Source organism: Lissotriton vulgaris, chromosome 8, assembly GCF_964263255.1.
Source record: "Lissotriton vulgaris chromosome 8, aLisVul1.2, whole genome shotgun sequence".
In the NCBI taxonomy this organism is placed as follows: domain Eukaryota; kingdom Metazoa; phylum Chordata; class Amphibia; order Caudata; family Salamandridae; genus Lissotriton; species Lissotriton vulgaris.
This window is the reverse complement of record NC_141696.1, coordinates 296,498,434-296,516,935: the sequence shown is the minus strand read 5'-3', so window position 1 is coordinate 296,516,935 and position 18,502 is coordinate 296,498,434. Positions and strand designations below refer to the sequence as shown.

Below are 18,502 nucleotides of genomic sequence, written 5' to 3'. Positions count from 1 at the left end.
TTCAGTCTTTGTTGCTCAAAGGGGCTATTGTGCAATCGGATCTTCATCAGCACGGTTTTGTGAGTTCAATTTTCCTGGTGCCCCAAGAAAGATCTCAGCTTTCGTCTAGTTCTGAACCTGAAAGATTTCGATGTGGGTGTTGTGTACCGCCATTTCAAGATGGAGGGTATTCATCTCTTACGAGACATGTTGTTGAGCCACGATTGAACGGTTCGGTTAGATCTAAAAGATGCTTACCTAACCGTTGCCATTTTTCCTCCTCATCGCCGCTTCCTCCAATTTCAGTGGCGCAATCGATGGTTCGAGTTTATGGCCATGCCCTTCGGTCCTTCATCCGCTCCATGGTGTTTCACGAAACACATGAGACCGGTCGTTCAGTGGTTGAGAGAGAGAGGGGTTGGACTAATTGTCTATCTAGACGACATTCTGATCATGGGTCAGTCAGTTGAGATAGTTCAGCTGCATCTGTCCTGGACTATTCGTCTCCTTCAAGAGTTAGGTTTCCTCCTCAATGTTCCCAAATCTCTCCTGATTCCATCGCAATTCATAGAATTTTTGGGTTTTCAGGTCAATTCTGTGACGTCTCAACTTCTTTTACTTCTCAGGAAGAGGACTGCGATCAAAAAAGAGTTGAGGAGAGCGCTTGCCTCTCCGACTATATCGTTGAGGACGTTAGCCCGCCTCGTCGGGTTTTTGGCAGCGTCCATTCAAGCGATTTTTCCAGGCCCCCTTCATTACAGGGCCTTACAGAGGTTGAAAATCTTACATCTTCGCAGGGGCTTGCATTATGCAGAACAGATTGCGCTCTCTCGGGAGGCTCGCCTAGAAATCAATTGGTAGTTAGTACACATGGATGCTTGGAATGGCAAGGTCATCTTTGCAGCGACTCCGGATGCCATCATCGAGTCCGATGCCAGTCGCTGAGGCTGAGGGGCTCGTTGCGGGACATTGGAGACCGGGGGTCAGTGGTCCCAGGAGGAGTTGCGTCTTCATGTCAACTTCCTAGAGCTGTTGGCGGGTTCTTTTGCTATTCGGACTCTTTCTCCTCAGAAGGCAAGTTGTTGTATACTTCTGCACATGGACAATGTATCCGCAGTACATTACATCAATCATCTGGGAGGTACCAGGTCCCGACTCTTAGTGGAAATTGCCAAGGATTTTTGGCATTATTGTCTGGATCATCACATCTCAGTGACTGGGGAATACATTCCGGGTTCCTTGAATGTGGTGGCAGATTGGAATTCCAGGTTTCTGAAGGACACCAGCGATTGGAAACTTCATCCCAGTGTGTTCCAAGCGTTGAACTCCAAATGGAGCCCGTGTGTTCTAGATCTGTTTGCGTCTCGACTCAACAAACAACTCCCCCTATTCTACAGTTGGCGTCCAGATCCGTTGCCGATCAGCTTGGACGCCTTCCTTCAATTATGGACGACGGGCATTCTGTATGCATTTCTACCATTTGTAATGATCCCTCGGTTGCTAGCCCGGATTCGCCGACAGGGAGCGGAAATAATCCTTGTGTCACCTTGTTGGAAGGCCCAAGCCTGGTTTCCGGGAGCAATGGCTCTCTCCTGTGCTCCTCCGATTCGGATCAGGTCCTTTCCGGAGTTGTTAACCAATCCAATCGGTCTTCTGCATCCTTTGGTCCTACAAGGCCAATTATCTCTAATGGCATGGAGACTTTCCGGCGACGCTGGCAAGTGCCGGGAGTTTCGCAAGACACTCTCTTCTTTCTCTTCCAGTCTTGGGCACCCTCCACTCACAAGCGTTATGAGTCCGCTTGGCGTCGATGGGTGCGTTGGTGTGGTGAACAACAAAGTGATCCCTTGGGCTCTCGAGTCTCTGTGATTGTGAATTTCTTGTCCGAATTAGCCAAATCTGGCATGGCTTACAGAACAGTCAACCATTTTAGATCTGCCATTTTGGCGGGACACCCTCATATAGATAGTAGACCCATTGGGGAGCATCCTTTGATCTGTAAAGTTTTGCGCAGTATCAGGTTGGTAAATCCCTCTCAACCTAAGTATCAAATGTTATGGGATGTTTCCATAGTTTTGAGATTTTTACAATCTTGCCGGCTAATGAAGGTTTGTCGTGCAAACAATTATCGGCCAAACTCACTCTGTTGCTTTGTCTTATTTCATGTAGACGTGTATCATATGTTCGGGCTCTGGATTTAGCAGGTAGAGTATTTACTCCCTCTGGAGTTTCTTTTACGATTTCTCATCGTACTAAAACTAATTCTAAATGTGTTTCTTATCCTGCTTTTCCACATCATAGCAAACTTTGTGTTGTGCAATGTTTGAAGACCTATGAGGACTGTTCTAGAGAATTTAGAAATGATGTAGCAGGTCAACTTTTAATTTCTCTTCAGAGACCTTTCCGCCCAGTCTCTTCTACTCTAGCCAGGTAGGTTACTTGGCTATTGTCACTAGCTGGTATTGATTCCTCCAGTTTTAGGGCGCATTCTGTTAGAGGCTCTATGGCTTCGAAAGCCCTTCTCACAGGGTCTAGGTTACAAGATATCATGACTGCAGCTGACTGGTCTTCTGAGTCCACTTTTAAGACCTTTTATCACAAACCTATTGTGGATATTGTAGTGGAGCAACTTTAAACTAGCATAATTTGAGCCTCCGTGGACTGACATAGAATGAAAAATTGTCTAGTAAACGCGACAAAGAATTTTCAATTCTATTAAGGACACGGAGGCGAGAATTATCCCACCCAGGATGTCTTATTGTATTTTATAATATGATTTGTAATTCTTATTGACATTGACTGCATTCGTTGGTGCTATGTTTGGCTTCTTGTTTTTCCCCACCCAATTCTCTTCTGTGACTGTTTTTCCTCTCAGTCTGGCATGGGTGTTATGGCTGTGTTTCCTTTTTCAGGTGATCAAGGCACCCAATCCTGAAGGTTGAGCTGTCCTTACGTTCTGTAACCAGACCTCTGCTTTCTAGGAGGATACTTCTGATGTGTTCTACGTCAAGTTCACTTTGATCCTTATTTCTGTTTGAGACTTTGCAAAGAAAGAGGAAGTGCCTACGTCATTTAAGACATTTACACTTATTACTGTGATGCTATTGGTGCAGACCTGGAAGGGGGTTGTACTTCTGGGTTATGCTTGTTTAAAGTTTAACTCTTTTGCTGCTGTATTGTCAGTAAAGATAGAGAAGCATAATTCTCGCCTCCGTGTCATTAATAGAATTGAAAATTCTTTGTCGCGTTTTCATTAACAACTGCGTGTTATATGTAAAGTAGTGGTCTATTGGCCCAGTTTAAAGCAAACTCGCTTCAGCCCAAAGTGATAATACAGGCCACTGGCGAGGAGACGGTTAAGAATCAGGACTACATATGAAGTAATATTAACGTTTAGGTTTGTGTTAAAGATTTTAAACCAAACAAAATGCCAACAGTACCTAATCGTGTTGGAATCGCACTATGGAATGCAAAATAATTTAGCTTGTGTTGCCCACGGTGTTACAAAGAGCCGCAAACTCCGATTCCATTATCTATGAACTCAGTTTCATGTGTATCCCCAGGCTAAACTTTTAACGGATGTCATTAGTTTATAATGTTAGGGCTTCCGGGTCGCGCATAACTCAATCCCGCAGGAGAACATATTGTCAGAATCTTCTTGGATTGTGTACCGCTGATAATATGTAAGGCGCCCTAAGATTGGAGTACTGGGCCACTGAGCCAGTCGTAGGGCTCCGATGATTGGCTGTGTAGTTCTCACGTGGACAGATCCGCCTTTTTACATATCGGCGGGTGCAGTGAGTCTGCCCCTATATTAAACCAGTGGGTTAGTTATACCATGTCTCTGGCTGGGTTATGATGCCGGCAGTTGTATATAAGGCGGATGCGAAGAGAGGGGGCTGCGTGCAGTAGGTCTCCAGATAATTCAAGCAGACATAATGTTTATTGGCCATAAAGCCTTTCAAGAGAGGCTTCACACTTTTTGGAACCCGCTGTTGGTGTCTCGCCTGAGCCAGCGCCTGCGCTGGTTCAGGCGACTCCTAAAAAGGCTTGGGGTGTAATTATTGACAAAATGTTGCAGGCCATTAGGAGAAATTCTGAAAGGTTTTTTACTTGTGTGCGGCACAGTGGCTATCTTCAGTCTCCTCTTTAGAAGTACACAATGATCATAGAAGGTGGAGACTGGTCCCTGATAAGGGGGAGATACTCACTAGGAGTGGTGTTATGGGCACATAGTCTTCTTTTACACCTAGTTGGCATAATATGAAAATGTCTCCAAGCAGTGTTAATATCCATGAACTTAATTTTAGTGAGTTGCTGCACAATTCACCTTGATGGATCTTAAACCTAACGGGTCTGGCATCTTTTTGACTTTTATAGACCTTCTAGACTGTCTCCCATTCTACATAGACAGGTCACATTTTGGGAGGGGGGGAGGGGAGCACAGTAAGTGAACATCAGTTGTGCCAAATATTGCAGCTTGTCCAATACAATGATTTTGTTGACTAAGTAAGGTTTGAATTTATCCTTGCGGCGAACACTTTTTGTAACACAGAGGGATGCACAGCTTGTAATCCTGTATGCAATGTTTGAAGTAGTCACTGCGGTACAGATTGTTAGTACCTTGGGATGTTTTTCACTGAACAAGTAGTTTTCTTAAGCATTGCCAAAGCCAATAGATATCACTTTAGGGACCGATTGGCATTCTCAAAGGGTTTTAGTTATGCTTTACAGCATCAAATCTGTGGACATGCATGTCTAATATGACGCATGCTTTTTTTCTTTGTTACATCTCAGAGATGGATCAGGTACTAAAAAGGAAAACAATCACAGGAGGGGTGCTAAAGGAAAGCAGGGACATATGGGGGCCACATGATCAACACTGGACGGAAACATGTTAAGGGCAGACAAGCACAGCTAGAGAGCAACATGGACACAGTGAGAGCAACATGGACACAGTTAGCACAGCAGACACACGAGTAGACAGGGCACCGCGGAGATGGCCAGGAAGCAACACTGATAACCAGTAACACAGCAAGGCAGGGAAACAGATCGGGAGGCACAGACTGGAGGTGGGGTGGTGGTGCAAGAGCTGAGTATACAGAAAAACAACAAACGGGGGGGGGGCGGGTAGATGAAGTGCATTTTTATCTGCATGTAGCACAAGTTATATTGGGGAAGCGGGGGTCAACTTTAGGGAACAAAATGTTAGCCATCCATTACCTGATTGAACCCCCCCAATTAAAGCAACACCTACATTGTGTGACTAGTTCTGACTTAAGTGGCAAGTGATGGCTTTGACAGAGCTTCTCATTGGTCTAGTATTGACAAGCTCGATCTGTTTTGGTGCACCATTGTTACAGAATAGGAATATGTTTTGGCCATTCCAAGACAAGAGTTATTAGGGTTATGGAAACACAAAGTAGTGGTCTAGTTCAAGATTAATTGCCTACATCATGGAACGCTCTCACAATAAGGTAAGCAGCATTAATAAGAAATCACACTTTAAGTGCTCCAAGAACTGTTCCTTAGTTGGGGGAAACCTTTAAATCCAGACTAATAATTCCATTCACAATAGGGGCAAAACACAAATGCATTTAGGAGGATGTGAAGCAGCACTACAGGGAGTGCTCTTGCATGCCATTGAATTAGTTCCAAAATGACTAACTCCCTATTAGTAATTGTGACACTAGTGCACAGTCCTTCCAGTTAATTTTAATGGTCTATGAACATTCTAGAGGTCTTTGGAAATGAAAAGCCCATTAAAACGTACTTCATAATCATAACGTACTCCAAAATGCCGTGGTGAATAGATCCCAATGTGTTCAACCTGTCAGTAGGACTGATCTAACAAAGAAGCAGGTAGAGCCTATCCATGCGCCACCATGAACTTGTGAAGAACTAACTGGGTTCTTTTTTTTTTTTTTTTGAAAACCTTTATTATGTAAAGAAAGAGACAGTTACAGACCTACAACCACGGAGGCTGGTCAGTCAAGCACAACAACATCAACATAAAAATACACAGCTCTTCAGCCGACAACCCGGGGGTCCGGCAGCGATATTTCGTAATCATGTAGCAGCAGGTGGTATAACTAGGATCAGTGAAAGGTTTCACATTTTATCTTTTATATAAATAAAACCACAAACAAAACACAAAAAAGATCGAGGCATTGCTGTGGAAAAACTGGCTGTCCCTGTTGGCAGTGGGAGACGGGTGAAAGACATGTTACAGTATAAGAGAAGAGAAATATCGGGGAGGATAGGGGGAGGGCCCAGGAACAAAACAATACAGTGTAGTCAACAAAAACTAAGTACAGGGAACACACGGTCAAGGGAGAAGAAGCGGATCCGGAAGGTCGGTGAATGGGGGGGGTGCAAATCTCTCCATGGTATGTGTTCCATTGACCCCAGATCCTACCCCATTTCTTGGGTCTGCCGCGGGAAACATATACAGTTTTCTCTCTGAACATGGACCAGTCCATATTTTCTTTCCACGTTAGGAGCATCGGCCGCCTTGGGGAACCCCATAACTGGGCTATGTCCCGTTTGGCGACCATATTACCCAATGTGACCCATTGAGTTTGAGCAACAGTACAGTCATTTGGTTCCCAAACATTCAACAGACAACGTCTGACCTCAGGTAACAACACAACACCTGTCACGTCACCCATAACAGCATGCACTCGGCGCCAAAACGTCGCCACCACCGGACATTCCCAGAGGATATGCAAAAAAGTAGCCAGCATACCACATCCGCGCCTACACAATCCATCCACAGAAAAACCCATATGTATCAGTCGTGGGCCCTTGACATATACCCGATGCAGTATTTTGAGTTGCACCAACCGAAGACGTGCCGGAATCGCAACCTCCTTAGGGGAAGATATCGCCACCTGCCAGACTTCATCGTCCAGTTCTAACCTGTCACTTGTCCAAGCATTCCGCAGTTGCAGAAGATCCGAGCGATCATTGATCAGTTTCTTATAAATGAGAGATATAGTGCTGTCGGGGACGTATCCTTCAAGCACTCTATCCTCAAGAGGGGAGGACTCCGGGGTAGTAGTGTCAGTCGGGAAAACGAGTTAATCGCATGGCGGACTTGGAGGTAACGGTAATATTCCCTGTCACTCAGTTTATATTCCCGCTGGAGTGCCTCGAAGGTCTTAACTTTGCCCTTGGCCCAGAGGTCGCCCACCCTGCTGATACCGATAAGATCCCATCTGTCAAAACCCTTCGACGTCCACAGGCCACCTAGCGCTTCCGCAGCATACAATGGGGTCGATTTCGTCAATTTATCCGTCCATCCCGTGGCGGCGGTCGCGCTTCCCCAGACTCGCACCGCCACTGCAGTAGGGCCTGTGAGGTGCTTCCAGTCGGCTCTAGAATAGAGCGCTCGATTGTAATCCCCCCCGGGGAGTTGCCATCTGTCCATCTCAAACGCAGGGTTCGGGACGGGGCCGTACATAGCGTGGTTCACAGCACTCAACTGGGTAGCCCAGTAGTAGCGCTTGATGTCGGGCAACGCGATACCTCCATCGTACCATGGCAAAGTCAATTTCGCCAGTGCGATACGTGGTCGCTCACCCCATACCAACCGCCTCTGCAAGCCCTCGATCTCTTGGAAATAGCTGGCAGGTACCAAATCAAGTGTGTTTTGAGTGGCATACAAGAAGCGGGGGAGAGACATAATTTTGAACAGGGCCGCCCTTCCCAAGGGGGAGAGGGGCAAGCCGCACCACGTCGCAACATCCGACCGAAGCCGGGAGAGCGGAGGCAACAAATTCCGCTCATAGCAGGCTTTGGGGTCCAGTGAAATGTAGATCCCCAAGTATTTAAAGCCATCCCTAGTAACCGGTATCGGACAATTGCGGGGAAGAAGAGGCTCATCGTCCGTGAGTGGATAAATACAGGACTTAGCCCAGTTAATAACCAGACCGGAATTCCTCCCAAAGGAGCGTAACACATCAAACAGGACGCCCAACGACTTACGAGGAGAGGTAAATACAACAATATATCAGCGGCATAGAGTGATATCCGGTCCTCGAAGTCAGGCGACCATCGGAAGCCCTTAAGCGATGGTTCCCACCGCAACCATGCAGCCAGGGGCTCAAGGGTAAGCGCAAAGAGGAGCGGTGACAAGGCGCACCCCTGTCTCGTTCCCCGTACGAGGGTGAAGGGTTCCGAAGCCCTACCATTAACCACCACCTGTGCCAGCGGCTGCCCATACAAAAGCCTAATCCACCCAATGAATTTAGGGCCAAAACCAAACTTAGCAAGAGCAGTCCACACATATGGCCACTCAACCGTGTCGAAGGCCATCGAGGCATCAAGAGAAACCAAAATGGCTGGCTCTCGAAGAGACCCCGCCCTTGCTAAGGCGCCATGGAGGCGACGTAGATTGAGCGCGGTATTTCGGTGGGGTATAAATCCAGATTGGTCCGGATGGATCAAGTCTGCAATCACCGTAACCAGCCGATTTGCCAGAAGTTTAGCGAGAATTTTGGGCTCAACATTCAAAAGCGAAATCGGCCGATACGATGAGCAATGATCACGGGGCTTGCCATCTTTATGGATGACCACAATGGATGCCAATCTCTGATCTCGAGGAAGAGAACCGAGATCTCGCGATGACAGGAACATCCGACGAAGATACGGCGCCATTTTGTCAGGGCATAGTTTATACAATTCCACCGGTATACCATTAGGGCCCGAGGCCTTCCCGGAACGAAGTGAACGGATAGCGAGCGCTACTTCATCGGTGGAGAAATCCGCCTCCATAAGCTCCTTGTCCGAATCCGACAGGCTAGGAAGGGCGATATCACGAAGCAAAAGATGCAAATCCTCTTCCGGCCTATCAGAGACTGGCGCATAAACCGCCTGAAAGTGATGGGCAAATGCTTGGACTATATCAATCGGGTCCACGACACGCACAACATCCATACGCTCAACAACAGGCACCACTCGATTCAATCTATCCTTTTTGTCCAGCCATGCAATCAACTTTCCCGCCTTATCACCGACATCATACAAACGCCCCTGTTGCTCACGGTGCATCGCCTTGGCCGCATCAGTGACCAGCGCCTTATAATCAGATTGTTTCAGGGCCAGAGAATGCATCACCTCCGGAGTGACCCCGGATTCCATCTGCCCCTCTAAGTCAGTGATCTCATTTTCCAGATCCACCACCGCGGCGTTCTTACGCCTCCTTTCGCTGGCAATGAGGGACAAGACTTGACCACGAATCACTGGTTTATAGGCCTCCCACAACGTAACCGGGGAGGATACCGATCCCTCATTCTCAGCGAAATAGTAGTCCATACATTTCACTACCTCTGACCTGATCTTAGGGTTACGAAGGTGCCAGGGGTTGATCGGAGCGATACGGCCCTCGGCACCCAATTGCATGTCAACTGTAAGCCAAAGCGGAGAGTGATCAGAGATCCCCCTGGCCAAATGTCTACCCTCCCGCACAGAGACCATCTGCGCTGCTGGCATAAGAATATAATCTAATCTCGATAGACTCCCGTGTGCACCTGAGTAGAAAGTATATTGGAGCTGACCAGGGTGTAGCTGCCTCCAACAGTCAACCAACCCAAGCGCATCCAGGAGCTTCCCGAGCCAGAGCTGTGCCGCAGGCAGAGCCCTGGGGGGCTACGATCCTCATCCCCACTAACCACAGAGTTAAAATCATCACCCACTACCAGTATGCCGTCAGGAAGTCCCAGGATCACATCATCCAAATCAGCAAATGTGGTAGACTGTAGGCCAGGGGGGACATACACAGACAAGATGGAAACCGTTTTCCCCTCCCACCGACCCGTAATAGCCGCATAGCGTGCCCTATCGTCCAACACTACGTCATCTATCTCCAAGGGGAGGGAAGTTCGTACCAGGATCCCCACCCCTCTCGAACCAGATGTGAACCCTGAGTGTGCCACCATACGGTAGCCACGTCTGTTAAGTGCACGGCATGCATTTCCAACCAAGTGCGTCTCCTGGAGCAAAATCACATCTGGGGTACAGCGTTTCAAATATTGCAATACAATACCCCGCTTTATTCTATCTCCAAGACCGTTAACGTTCCAACTTAGTATCCTAAGCTCCCCCCCCCCCCCATCCCCGCATTGAGCACCCAGCCCCCCTCGCCCGGGAATAAGCACATAGAACAAACAACAGGATATAAAGCAGCCTCGAACAAAACAAAAAGGAAAAGACCCCCCCACCCCCCCAAAGAACCCTGAAAAACACACCCCCCCACCCTGCACCCCTGCATTAGACCAGAAAGCCACCCCAACTTGCAGTGTGCCTGTCGCCCCATTAAACTAACCTACAAGAAGAGAGAGAAAGCCCCCAGAGGAGGAAGAGGAGGCCCGATTCCCCCCACCCCCGGGTATCAACACTATAAAGCAAGTCTATTAAAAAGCCGCTGCTAGAAATCCAAAGTAACCAGTTCACTGCTGCAGACTCACTACTCCTGTTCAGCCAGGCCTCCCTCAGCACCTCTCGAGCTCTCGCCGCTGGTGTGATTTGATGGCAGTGTGTCCAACCAGTCACTGGCCACTTCGGGGCGATCGAAGAAAAACGCCCGCTCCTCATACTCGATCCTCAGTCGGGCAGGAAAAAGCATGGCATATTTCAGGCCCATATCTCTAAGCCGTCTCTTCATCCCGGTGAAACCCATGCGTTGTTTCTGCACCGCCTGGGTGAAGTCCGGATAGAAACTGACCGAGGCATTGTCAAATTTGGTGGGACCCGTGGTTCGTTAAGCTTGCAGGATAGCTTCCCGGTCCCGGAAATTAAAAATTCTGGTGATGATAGGTCTTGGTGCGGCCCCCAGCTTGGGCTTCCCGCCGGGAACTCTATGCGCTCGCTCCACGGTAAAAAAGTTGATGAGGCCCTTAGGTGCAAGATGTTTAAGGACCAGATCCTCCACCAGAAGGTCCGTGGAGACGTCCGCAGAGTTTTCCGGAAACCCCATGATGCGGATGTTGTTGCGCCTGGCCCCTTTCTCGAAATCCTCCAGCCGGCGGGCAAACTGGTCGTTGGAGGTATGGAGAGCGCGAACCTCAGCCTGAAGGTCCGAGACATCAGTGGTCAAGCTCGCAGTTTTAATGTCCAGAGACTTGACCCGTTCATACGTCTTACCCAGGTCCGCCCTAATGAGGTTAACCTCGATCGCCACCGTGTCAATCTTTGCAGCGAGAGTTTCATATTGTTGGCCCATATCCGTCCGAACACTAGTAATGGCGCCCATGATGTCCTTTAGTGTCGGCTCTTCCAATGAAGGAGTACCATCTCCAGTCCCTTCAAGAGCCTTGCTCGCTCCACATGGGGCCCCCTTCGGGTGACTGTAGCGCTCTATGGTCTGGGTTTGAATAATACCCCCACGATGCGTGCCCTTGGTGTTCCGCTTCTCGGCATCCGCCTTGCCCACCATAGTGGGCTTTGAACTCCCACGGAGTCGTTGTGATCTGGTCAAAATGATCCCGCTCTCGATGGACCTCAAGGGCAAGAGGGCTAAGAACCAGAGCAAACGTAGGATCCGTAGCTGGGACAAGAAGTCGAATGGGGCAGCCGTAGAGCGTCGTCAACAATGGCCCGAAATGAAACCGAAAGTACCCCAGGGGCTGTGGGCGTGCCAAACTGGCCGTTGTTGTTGAGTTGCCACCTGGGTACCTCGGGGACTCAAGTCCGGGGATGGTCTACGATGTAGGCTGCAAACTTGAGGATGCAGTAAGTCCGGATTGCGGCGTCCGATTTAAGTTCCGAAAAAGTCCTCAGAATCAGCAGGGCATATTCAACAAGTACCCGTCGTTCAAATCAGGATTTGTGGCAGGATAGATGCGGGAGGCAAAGAGGGTCTCAGGAGCCCTGTGCTCACGCGTCCATCTTGGATCCGCGCGAAGTTCCTCCTCGACTAACTGGGTTCTTCACTAGGTAAGACTAAGATGCTTGAACGTCCGATCAATCTTAGGACATGCATTTAAAAATTAAAAACCGGTGCTGAAATTAAACACTGAAGATTTAACACCAGCTCACTAACCACTCAAACCTGCAACAATTCACGGAACTTGAAATGAAGAACAAGGTCTACACTACACAACAGTAGTACTATCCTTCTCTTGTCAGAAAAAAGATTCACATAGCACATCTATGCCATTATAGGTGCTTATCTGTGTGATGCCAAGGGAATCCACTGAGCACTTTCAGATAGATGACTCATAGAGAACAGGAAACTCACAACTGAGCAATATTGCACCAGAAAATAAACCCTAAACAGTAAGGCTCTGCTCTAAAAATAGTCAGTGCAGTTAACAGAATTCTGTTAGGCTACAAGACAGGGAAACAATCTGTGTGTGTGTGTGTGGGGGGGGGGGGGTGTCCATTAGAACATAGGACAAGAACAGTCCACCCGAGCAGATACCTGGACGAGAAACTGAAGATCCACCGAGGTTGCATAACAAGGCTGCCACCTAGGTCATATGGAACAGCAGAAGACCAATCACCCTTACAAAACACAACCTTAGAAACACGAAGCAGGGGACCTAAGACCGAACACCCATGCAGGAACTTAATGTACACTGAACAGTAACAGTTTGGTCTAAAAGATCCCAAGTCACCCCCGCAGCCCATCCCCAAAACACTTTTTTCAAGGAAACTGGTTCAAGCATAGATCCAAATTGGGTTTTGGGAACAATTCACCCAATGGCTAGTTAGTGGGAGAATCACAATCAAAGCCATCTGTTACCAAAGCACAAAGAGGCCAGATTGGTGAACACTGCACTTCATAATTACCCAATAGAAACTGGGAAAAACTGGTTTCAGGTTAGCATGAAGTATCATTTGAGATCAATTCTAGTCTAATAACGGAGTGGCAGGGGAACCTTTGAGTGACCATCTCAAGAAAAGGGAAAGAATTCAACTTAAAACAAGTTAAAATATCGCCCAAGGAGAGTCATCACAGGAGGTCACTGCCTATGTCCAAGGCTCAGCACTGAGGCAGCACTGAGGCAGGTAGCAACCAACGGATGAGGCACAATTTCCTATAGCTCTGAAAGAATTACTAATGTGACATGGCTTAGTAGCTAGAGGAGGCTTTATTGAAGGACGAGCAAATGAAAACCTACCGGCGTGTCAGTCAGTGCCCCTACACAAGTGAGAATTCTCCAAGCTACATCAACCACAAGTACAATAGCAGTCATTAATAAATCAGGTTCACGAGAAAAGTGTAACTGTGACGGGGCTATGGAGGCTGCAGAATAACGACAGACACCATGCATAAATTCACAGCATTACTGTTGGCCCATTTTTTAAACCTGAAGTGCTGCACAAATAAACTTCATAAACCACTGGGCACGACGTTACCAATAACATTGCTAATTGAAATGATGTGTATATATAATAAAAACAGAAGGTCTTTAAACAAGACATTAAAAGCAGCATATACTGAAGTGGAGTGCCCAGCATAAAGTGCCAAAGGGAAAGAGGGCACACCGTTGGGGGCAAGGTGCACATACATAATAAAAGCTAGAATCTTTGGGTGCACAGCATGAGCATCTGCGCCCTTTGTACATCACTTTTAGTAAGGACATTGTCATAGGTGCTGCAAGTGAAGAGCAGGCGAATGGTGGAATGGAAATCCAAAAGGGGACAAAAAAACACCTGATTCGAACCTTGCCAATAGTAAGCCAATGGGAAAAATTTCTAGGCAGTAAGTTCAGAAGTTAAGCAGTGACATAATACCATTTTTACATTTCTGGAGGCCAAGACTAAAACGGTACAAAAGCACCCACATGTTAAACCACAAATTTTGGCTATTAAATACACCTAACTAATGCGTTCTAAAAAAACAAGCCAGCGAAGGTCTGGCCTAAAAAAGCATTGGCCACGCAGCCGTGAAAGTGATGCGGCCGCAAAAGTGAAAGTGATCGCATGCTGTAAGGGTGCCCACTAGATGGCCCTGTGCTCGTAAGCGCACGCCAGCACGCATAACCGTAAGCTCTAGGCTGCCACAAGCAAAAGCGTGTGGTAGTATTTTCCGAAGCACACTTACTAAAAGTCTCGCCAGAGCAACGCATGTGCTGGCTTAGATGAGACCTAAAAAGGACAACTGCTCCACCACTGTGTTTGCCCAAGTTGATTTCAAAGCTTGGATGAGCCAGTGGCAGAAGGGTGAGATTCACACATAATGGAGTGTCAACCATTTAGTTAGTTCTTCATAGGGTGGTGTAAGAATTAAAGTCTCTGGCAACATGTGCAGTCGGGCCATCATTTCCATGTTCCATTGTCACTAAACGTTCATATGTCTTGATGATATCTGCAAAGATTGTGGCTTCCAAAACTACAAATGTATTCTCCTCAAAGACACCATGGGGAGTGCACTGAGAAGTGATAAGCTCAACTTGTCTCCCCACCATGTTTCCTCATAGGATTAGCCTAGACCAGTTTGTTATAGATTTTGAGATGCAGAAGCTGTTCCCAGGCTAGCTGCTCTCTAGCAGACTCCTTTTTGTAACTGAAGTCCAAAGTCTTGGGAAAGATAGGGGTCTACCAGTTTACATGAAATGTTTCTGAACGTGCTGAGAATAAACTTTGAAACACATGAGAAAAGTCCATGCTAAATGTATTTATATAAACATGGAAGTTGCATGGAGGCTAGATGCTAACCTGTGAGGACAAGCCCACCCCTCTTGTACTATTCCTCCTCTGGTCCTATGCTGTTTCTAAGACTGTCTGGAAGGAATGCAAAAGGAATTCCAGCAGAGCACTCATGAAATTGACCTTGGACATTTGCACATAAGCAAAGATATCTGCAATGTAAAATAGGAAGAGCAGTCTCTCGGTTAACTCTATGAGTAGGGACAATGTTGGGGAATGCACTAGCACAGAATGGTAAATGAATATTGCCAAATTGCCTGTAGCTGTACTCATGATGTGCAGTTTCCCTCCAGCTCTTTGAACTCTTCCTTGGCTTGGATTTGCATAGAGCCTGATACCATTGTTTCCTCCTACATTTGGAACTGCAGCCCATTTCCCCTCATGAGGAAGAGGCAAGAGGGCCCTTCCGAAGCTCTCCTGGCCTGCTGCAGATAATATAGGTGTTGAAGTCCTCAGTCAGTTTAAGGAATATGTCTTTGTACCTCTCATCAGTGGCTGGAGAATGGATGCTCAAGAAATCTACAGCTACCAGTGCTGGAATCTACCTGGTGCATGTACTCCATCTCTGCAATAACCTTTACTCTTTTCTTTTGGCCTGCTGCTTTTGTAGTGGTTCAGCAAAAAGTTTGATAGCCTCTAATCAGAACAAGTACGATCTATATTTTGGGACAGATCTAGATCAAGATAAGAAATGCAGATATCGAGAGAGAGGTAGGTTTAATCAAAGAAGTAAGGAAAAGGGAAAATCTTTTAGACCTTTATTATGTGATTTCGTTTGGTGAATAACAGTTCAGAATACATAAGCAGTGACCAAACTAGGTTAAAAAGATTCATACACAAGAATCAGAGGAAAAAAGAAAAATCAAAGAAAAGATGAACAAAGTGTGAACTCTAGAATGAAACAAGGATCAAGAGGACATAAATCATGAACCACATATCTGGGCTAGGAGAGCGATCAAGCATTGGCAATACCAATAGATCTGGCTTATGAATGAAAGTGCCTTTTGTTACTGATGGCTTTAAACACTTAATAAGTCATGATATATACACACTGTCACTCATCTTTGCTCTCATGCATCCATTCATCAATCCACTAACTCATCTAAGAAGAGAATCTAACAAGAATTATTACAGTGAAAATCTTCACCGCATATGGTTTGTCAGAGGTAATAACCAACATTGAAATCATTTTTTTACAAAAGTAATCCGATATTTCATGTAATAAAGTACCTATCTGTGGCTTTAATACAGAGAAATAACAACCCACCCTTTAATGCTTGTTATCTTTAACATATGCTTTTCACAATCAATATGTCAAGCCTAATCTGATTATCATAACCTTTCATAATAAACAGATCAGTCCTATGGCAAAAGAAATATTTTTCCCAGTGACCCAGTCTGGCCAACTAAGGCCTCCTATACTAAGCATAAGCTTTCCCACAAAGCAATCATCAAACAAACAGTCATAATATTACATAGCATACAAAGCAAAATAATATCTTTCATAGAAAGACCTAATAAGGATTCTGACAATACAAATCTTCTATATCCACATTTTGTCATAGATGGTAAACAGCACCACAATTCTTGCATACTAAGGTAATCTGTGGGATTCAATGTAATACAATACCTATCTGTAGGCTACAGATTAATAACAATCTACTCCTAAATGCCGATCTACTTCAATACATGATTTCACCTTTAATATGTCATGCCTACTGACTGTAGTGTAACCTTTCATTACAGGCTGTCAAGCCTATAACCTTTATCAATGGCTTGTCACTGTAAACATCTCAGACATACTGTATTGGTTTATAAGCCTTCCCACAAGGCAGCCATCGGGTATAGGATAATAAAACTACAAATATGTACAAAATAATAATTTGTAAATACACCAAGGCCAGCAGTCTGGCATTCATGGACCTTAACTCTGCTTTTGATAGAGTTAATTGCTCTAAGCTTTGGTCCATGATGGAACAGATGGATATTGATTTAGCTTTAATCAATTTTTTGCGTGATTTGCACAAAGGTCTTTCCACCAGCGTTAGGTTTGGTCCTAACAGGGAATGCTCTGAGCACTTTGAACTTCGGTGTGGGGTGCGGCAGGGCTGTATTTTAGCTCCTTTTTTATTTATTTTTTAATTAACAACATAAAGCCAGCTATCACGATTGCGGTTGTTGATGTCCCTAAAGTCGGAGGTCATTCTATTCCTGCATTGCTCTATGCAGACGATACAGATCTGAAGGCCCTTACTGCTAAAAGCCTGCAAAAGCTCCTTACCCATTTTATTAGTTTTATGAATAGTCTTGACCTGTCGACAAACTTCTTAAAATCAAACGTTATAAAGTTTGGACCATCAAACATGAAAACCATGAAATATGTAATAGATGGCCAACATATTAGACTGGTAGATAAGTTTCAAGCACTTGGGGATACAACTGGACTCTGAGGTTAATTGGCACTCACTTATAGCTCAGAAAGTTTTATCTTTCAATACGGTGATATTCAGCATTGAAGATTTTTCACGCCGATTGGGGCGTATTCATATTCATTTGGTTTTGGATATTTACAGAGCTAAATGTATCCCCCTAGTGTGTTATGGCAGTGGAATTTGGGGATATGGCCTGGTTGCTCCACTCCAAGTTGCTGAAAATAAGTTTTTAAGGAGCCTTGTAGGAGTTTGTCAAAGTATACACTTCGAAACTGACTACAAAGAATTAGGTATAGATTTTTTAATTGACCAGCTCCGCCTCAGTCCATTAAAACCTTGGAATTCAATTTGGACAAAGAAGGAACTGAGTTTTAGCAGACAGATTTCTGCAGATGTGTGGGGTTTCGGTGAGGAGGAAGTTGGTGGAACGGAGGTTTCATTTGGGTACATGGAGGGTGATTCTGTCAATGAGGTATTGGGCTCTGGTGTTCTGTAGGCATTTGTTGGCATAGGTGAGTGAGTATCTTGAAGGTGACTCTTTTCTCGACGGGGAGCCAGTGGAGCTTGCTTAGGTGTTGGCTGAAGTGTTCATGTATGCGGGACCCCAAGGGCGAGTCTGGCGGTGGTGTTCTATATTGTCTGGAGTTTGCGGAGTAGAGACTTGTTGATGCCGGCATAGAGGGCCTTTCCATAGTCCAGCCTACTGGTAATGAGTGACTGAGTGACTGTCTTTCTTGCCTCTGGGGGATACATTTGAAGGTTTTACTGAGGATGCGGAGGGTGCATGGTCCATGGGGGTTGGAGGGCTGCCGTGGGTGGTGGGCCACCAGGTGTTGTTTCATGCTGAGGGGGTGGTTCCGAGGACAAGGACTTCTGTCTTCTCTGAGTTGAGTTTACTCTATTTAATAAGTTATCACTTATTAAATGTAACATGTTAAACCAATATGTGAACTAACAACCAAGGCACTTGAACTAAACAATTATAACAATAAACCAGATGAATATTAAAATAGAATTAAAATTATAAGGAAGACGAAAAGTGGCGGGTCTGTACTCAAAATTTATTATTGACTTGATTTTAAAAAAAAGACAAGAATCACAAGACATAAAAAGATCAGAAGAACCTATCAACAAATTAATAACTACCAAATTATTCACTAACTCAGCAAAACCAGCGCCTTCTTCTGGAGATGCCACGTGTATCCTGAATGTATTGTTTTTTCCTATATTCAGGATACACGTGGCATCTCCAGAAGAAGGCGCTGGTCGCCGAAACGCGCGTAGAGAACTAATCTTTAAGCCACTTTTTTGTCATTTCTTGAATGTTTTTAAAATATGTTTTGCTGAGTTAGTGAATAATTTGGTAGTTATTAATTTGTTGATCAGTTCTTCTGATCTTGTGGAGAAGTGTGGCTCAAGTGATTGGAGCGGCA

At 45.8% G+C, this 18,502-nt stretch overlaps 1 non-coding gene across 1 annotated transcript; it reads right to left on the bottom strand.

Moving 5' to 3' along the window:
* Positions 1 to 13,203: 13,203 nt before the first annotated feature.
* LOC147696984 (small nucleolar RNA SNORA84) lies at positions 13,204 to 13,334 on the bottom strand. Its single transcript, XR_015299607.1, has one exon. It is a non-coding gene; the product is annotated as a small nucleolar RNA SNORA84 (small nucleolar RNA).
* Positions 13,335 to 18,502: the final 5,168 nt, after the last annotated feature.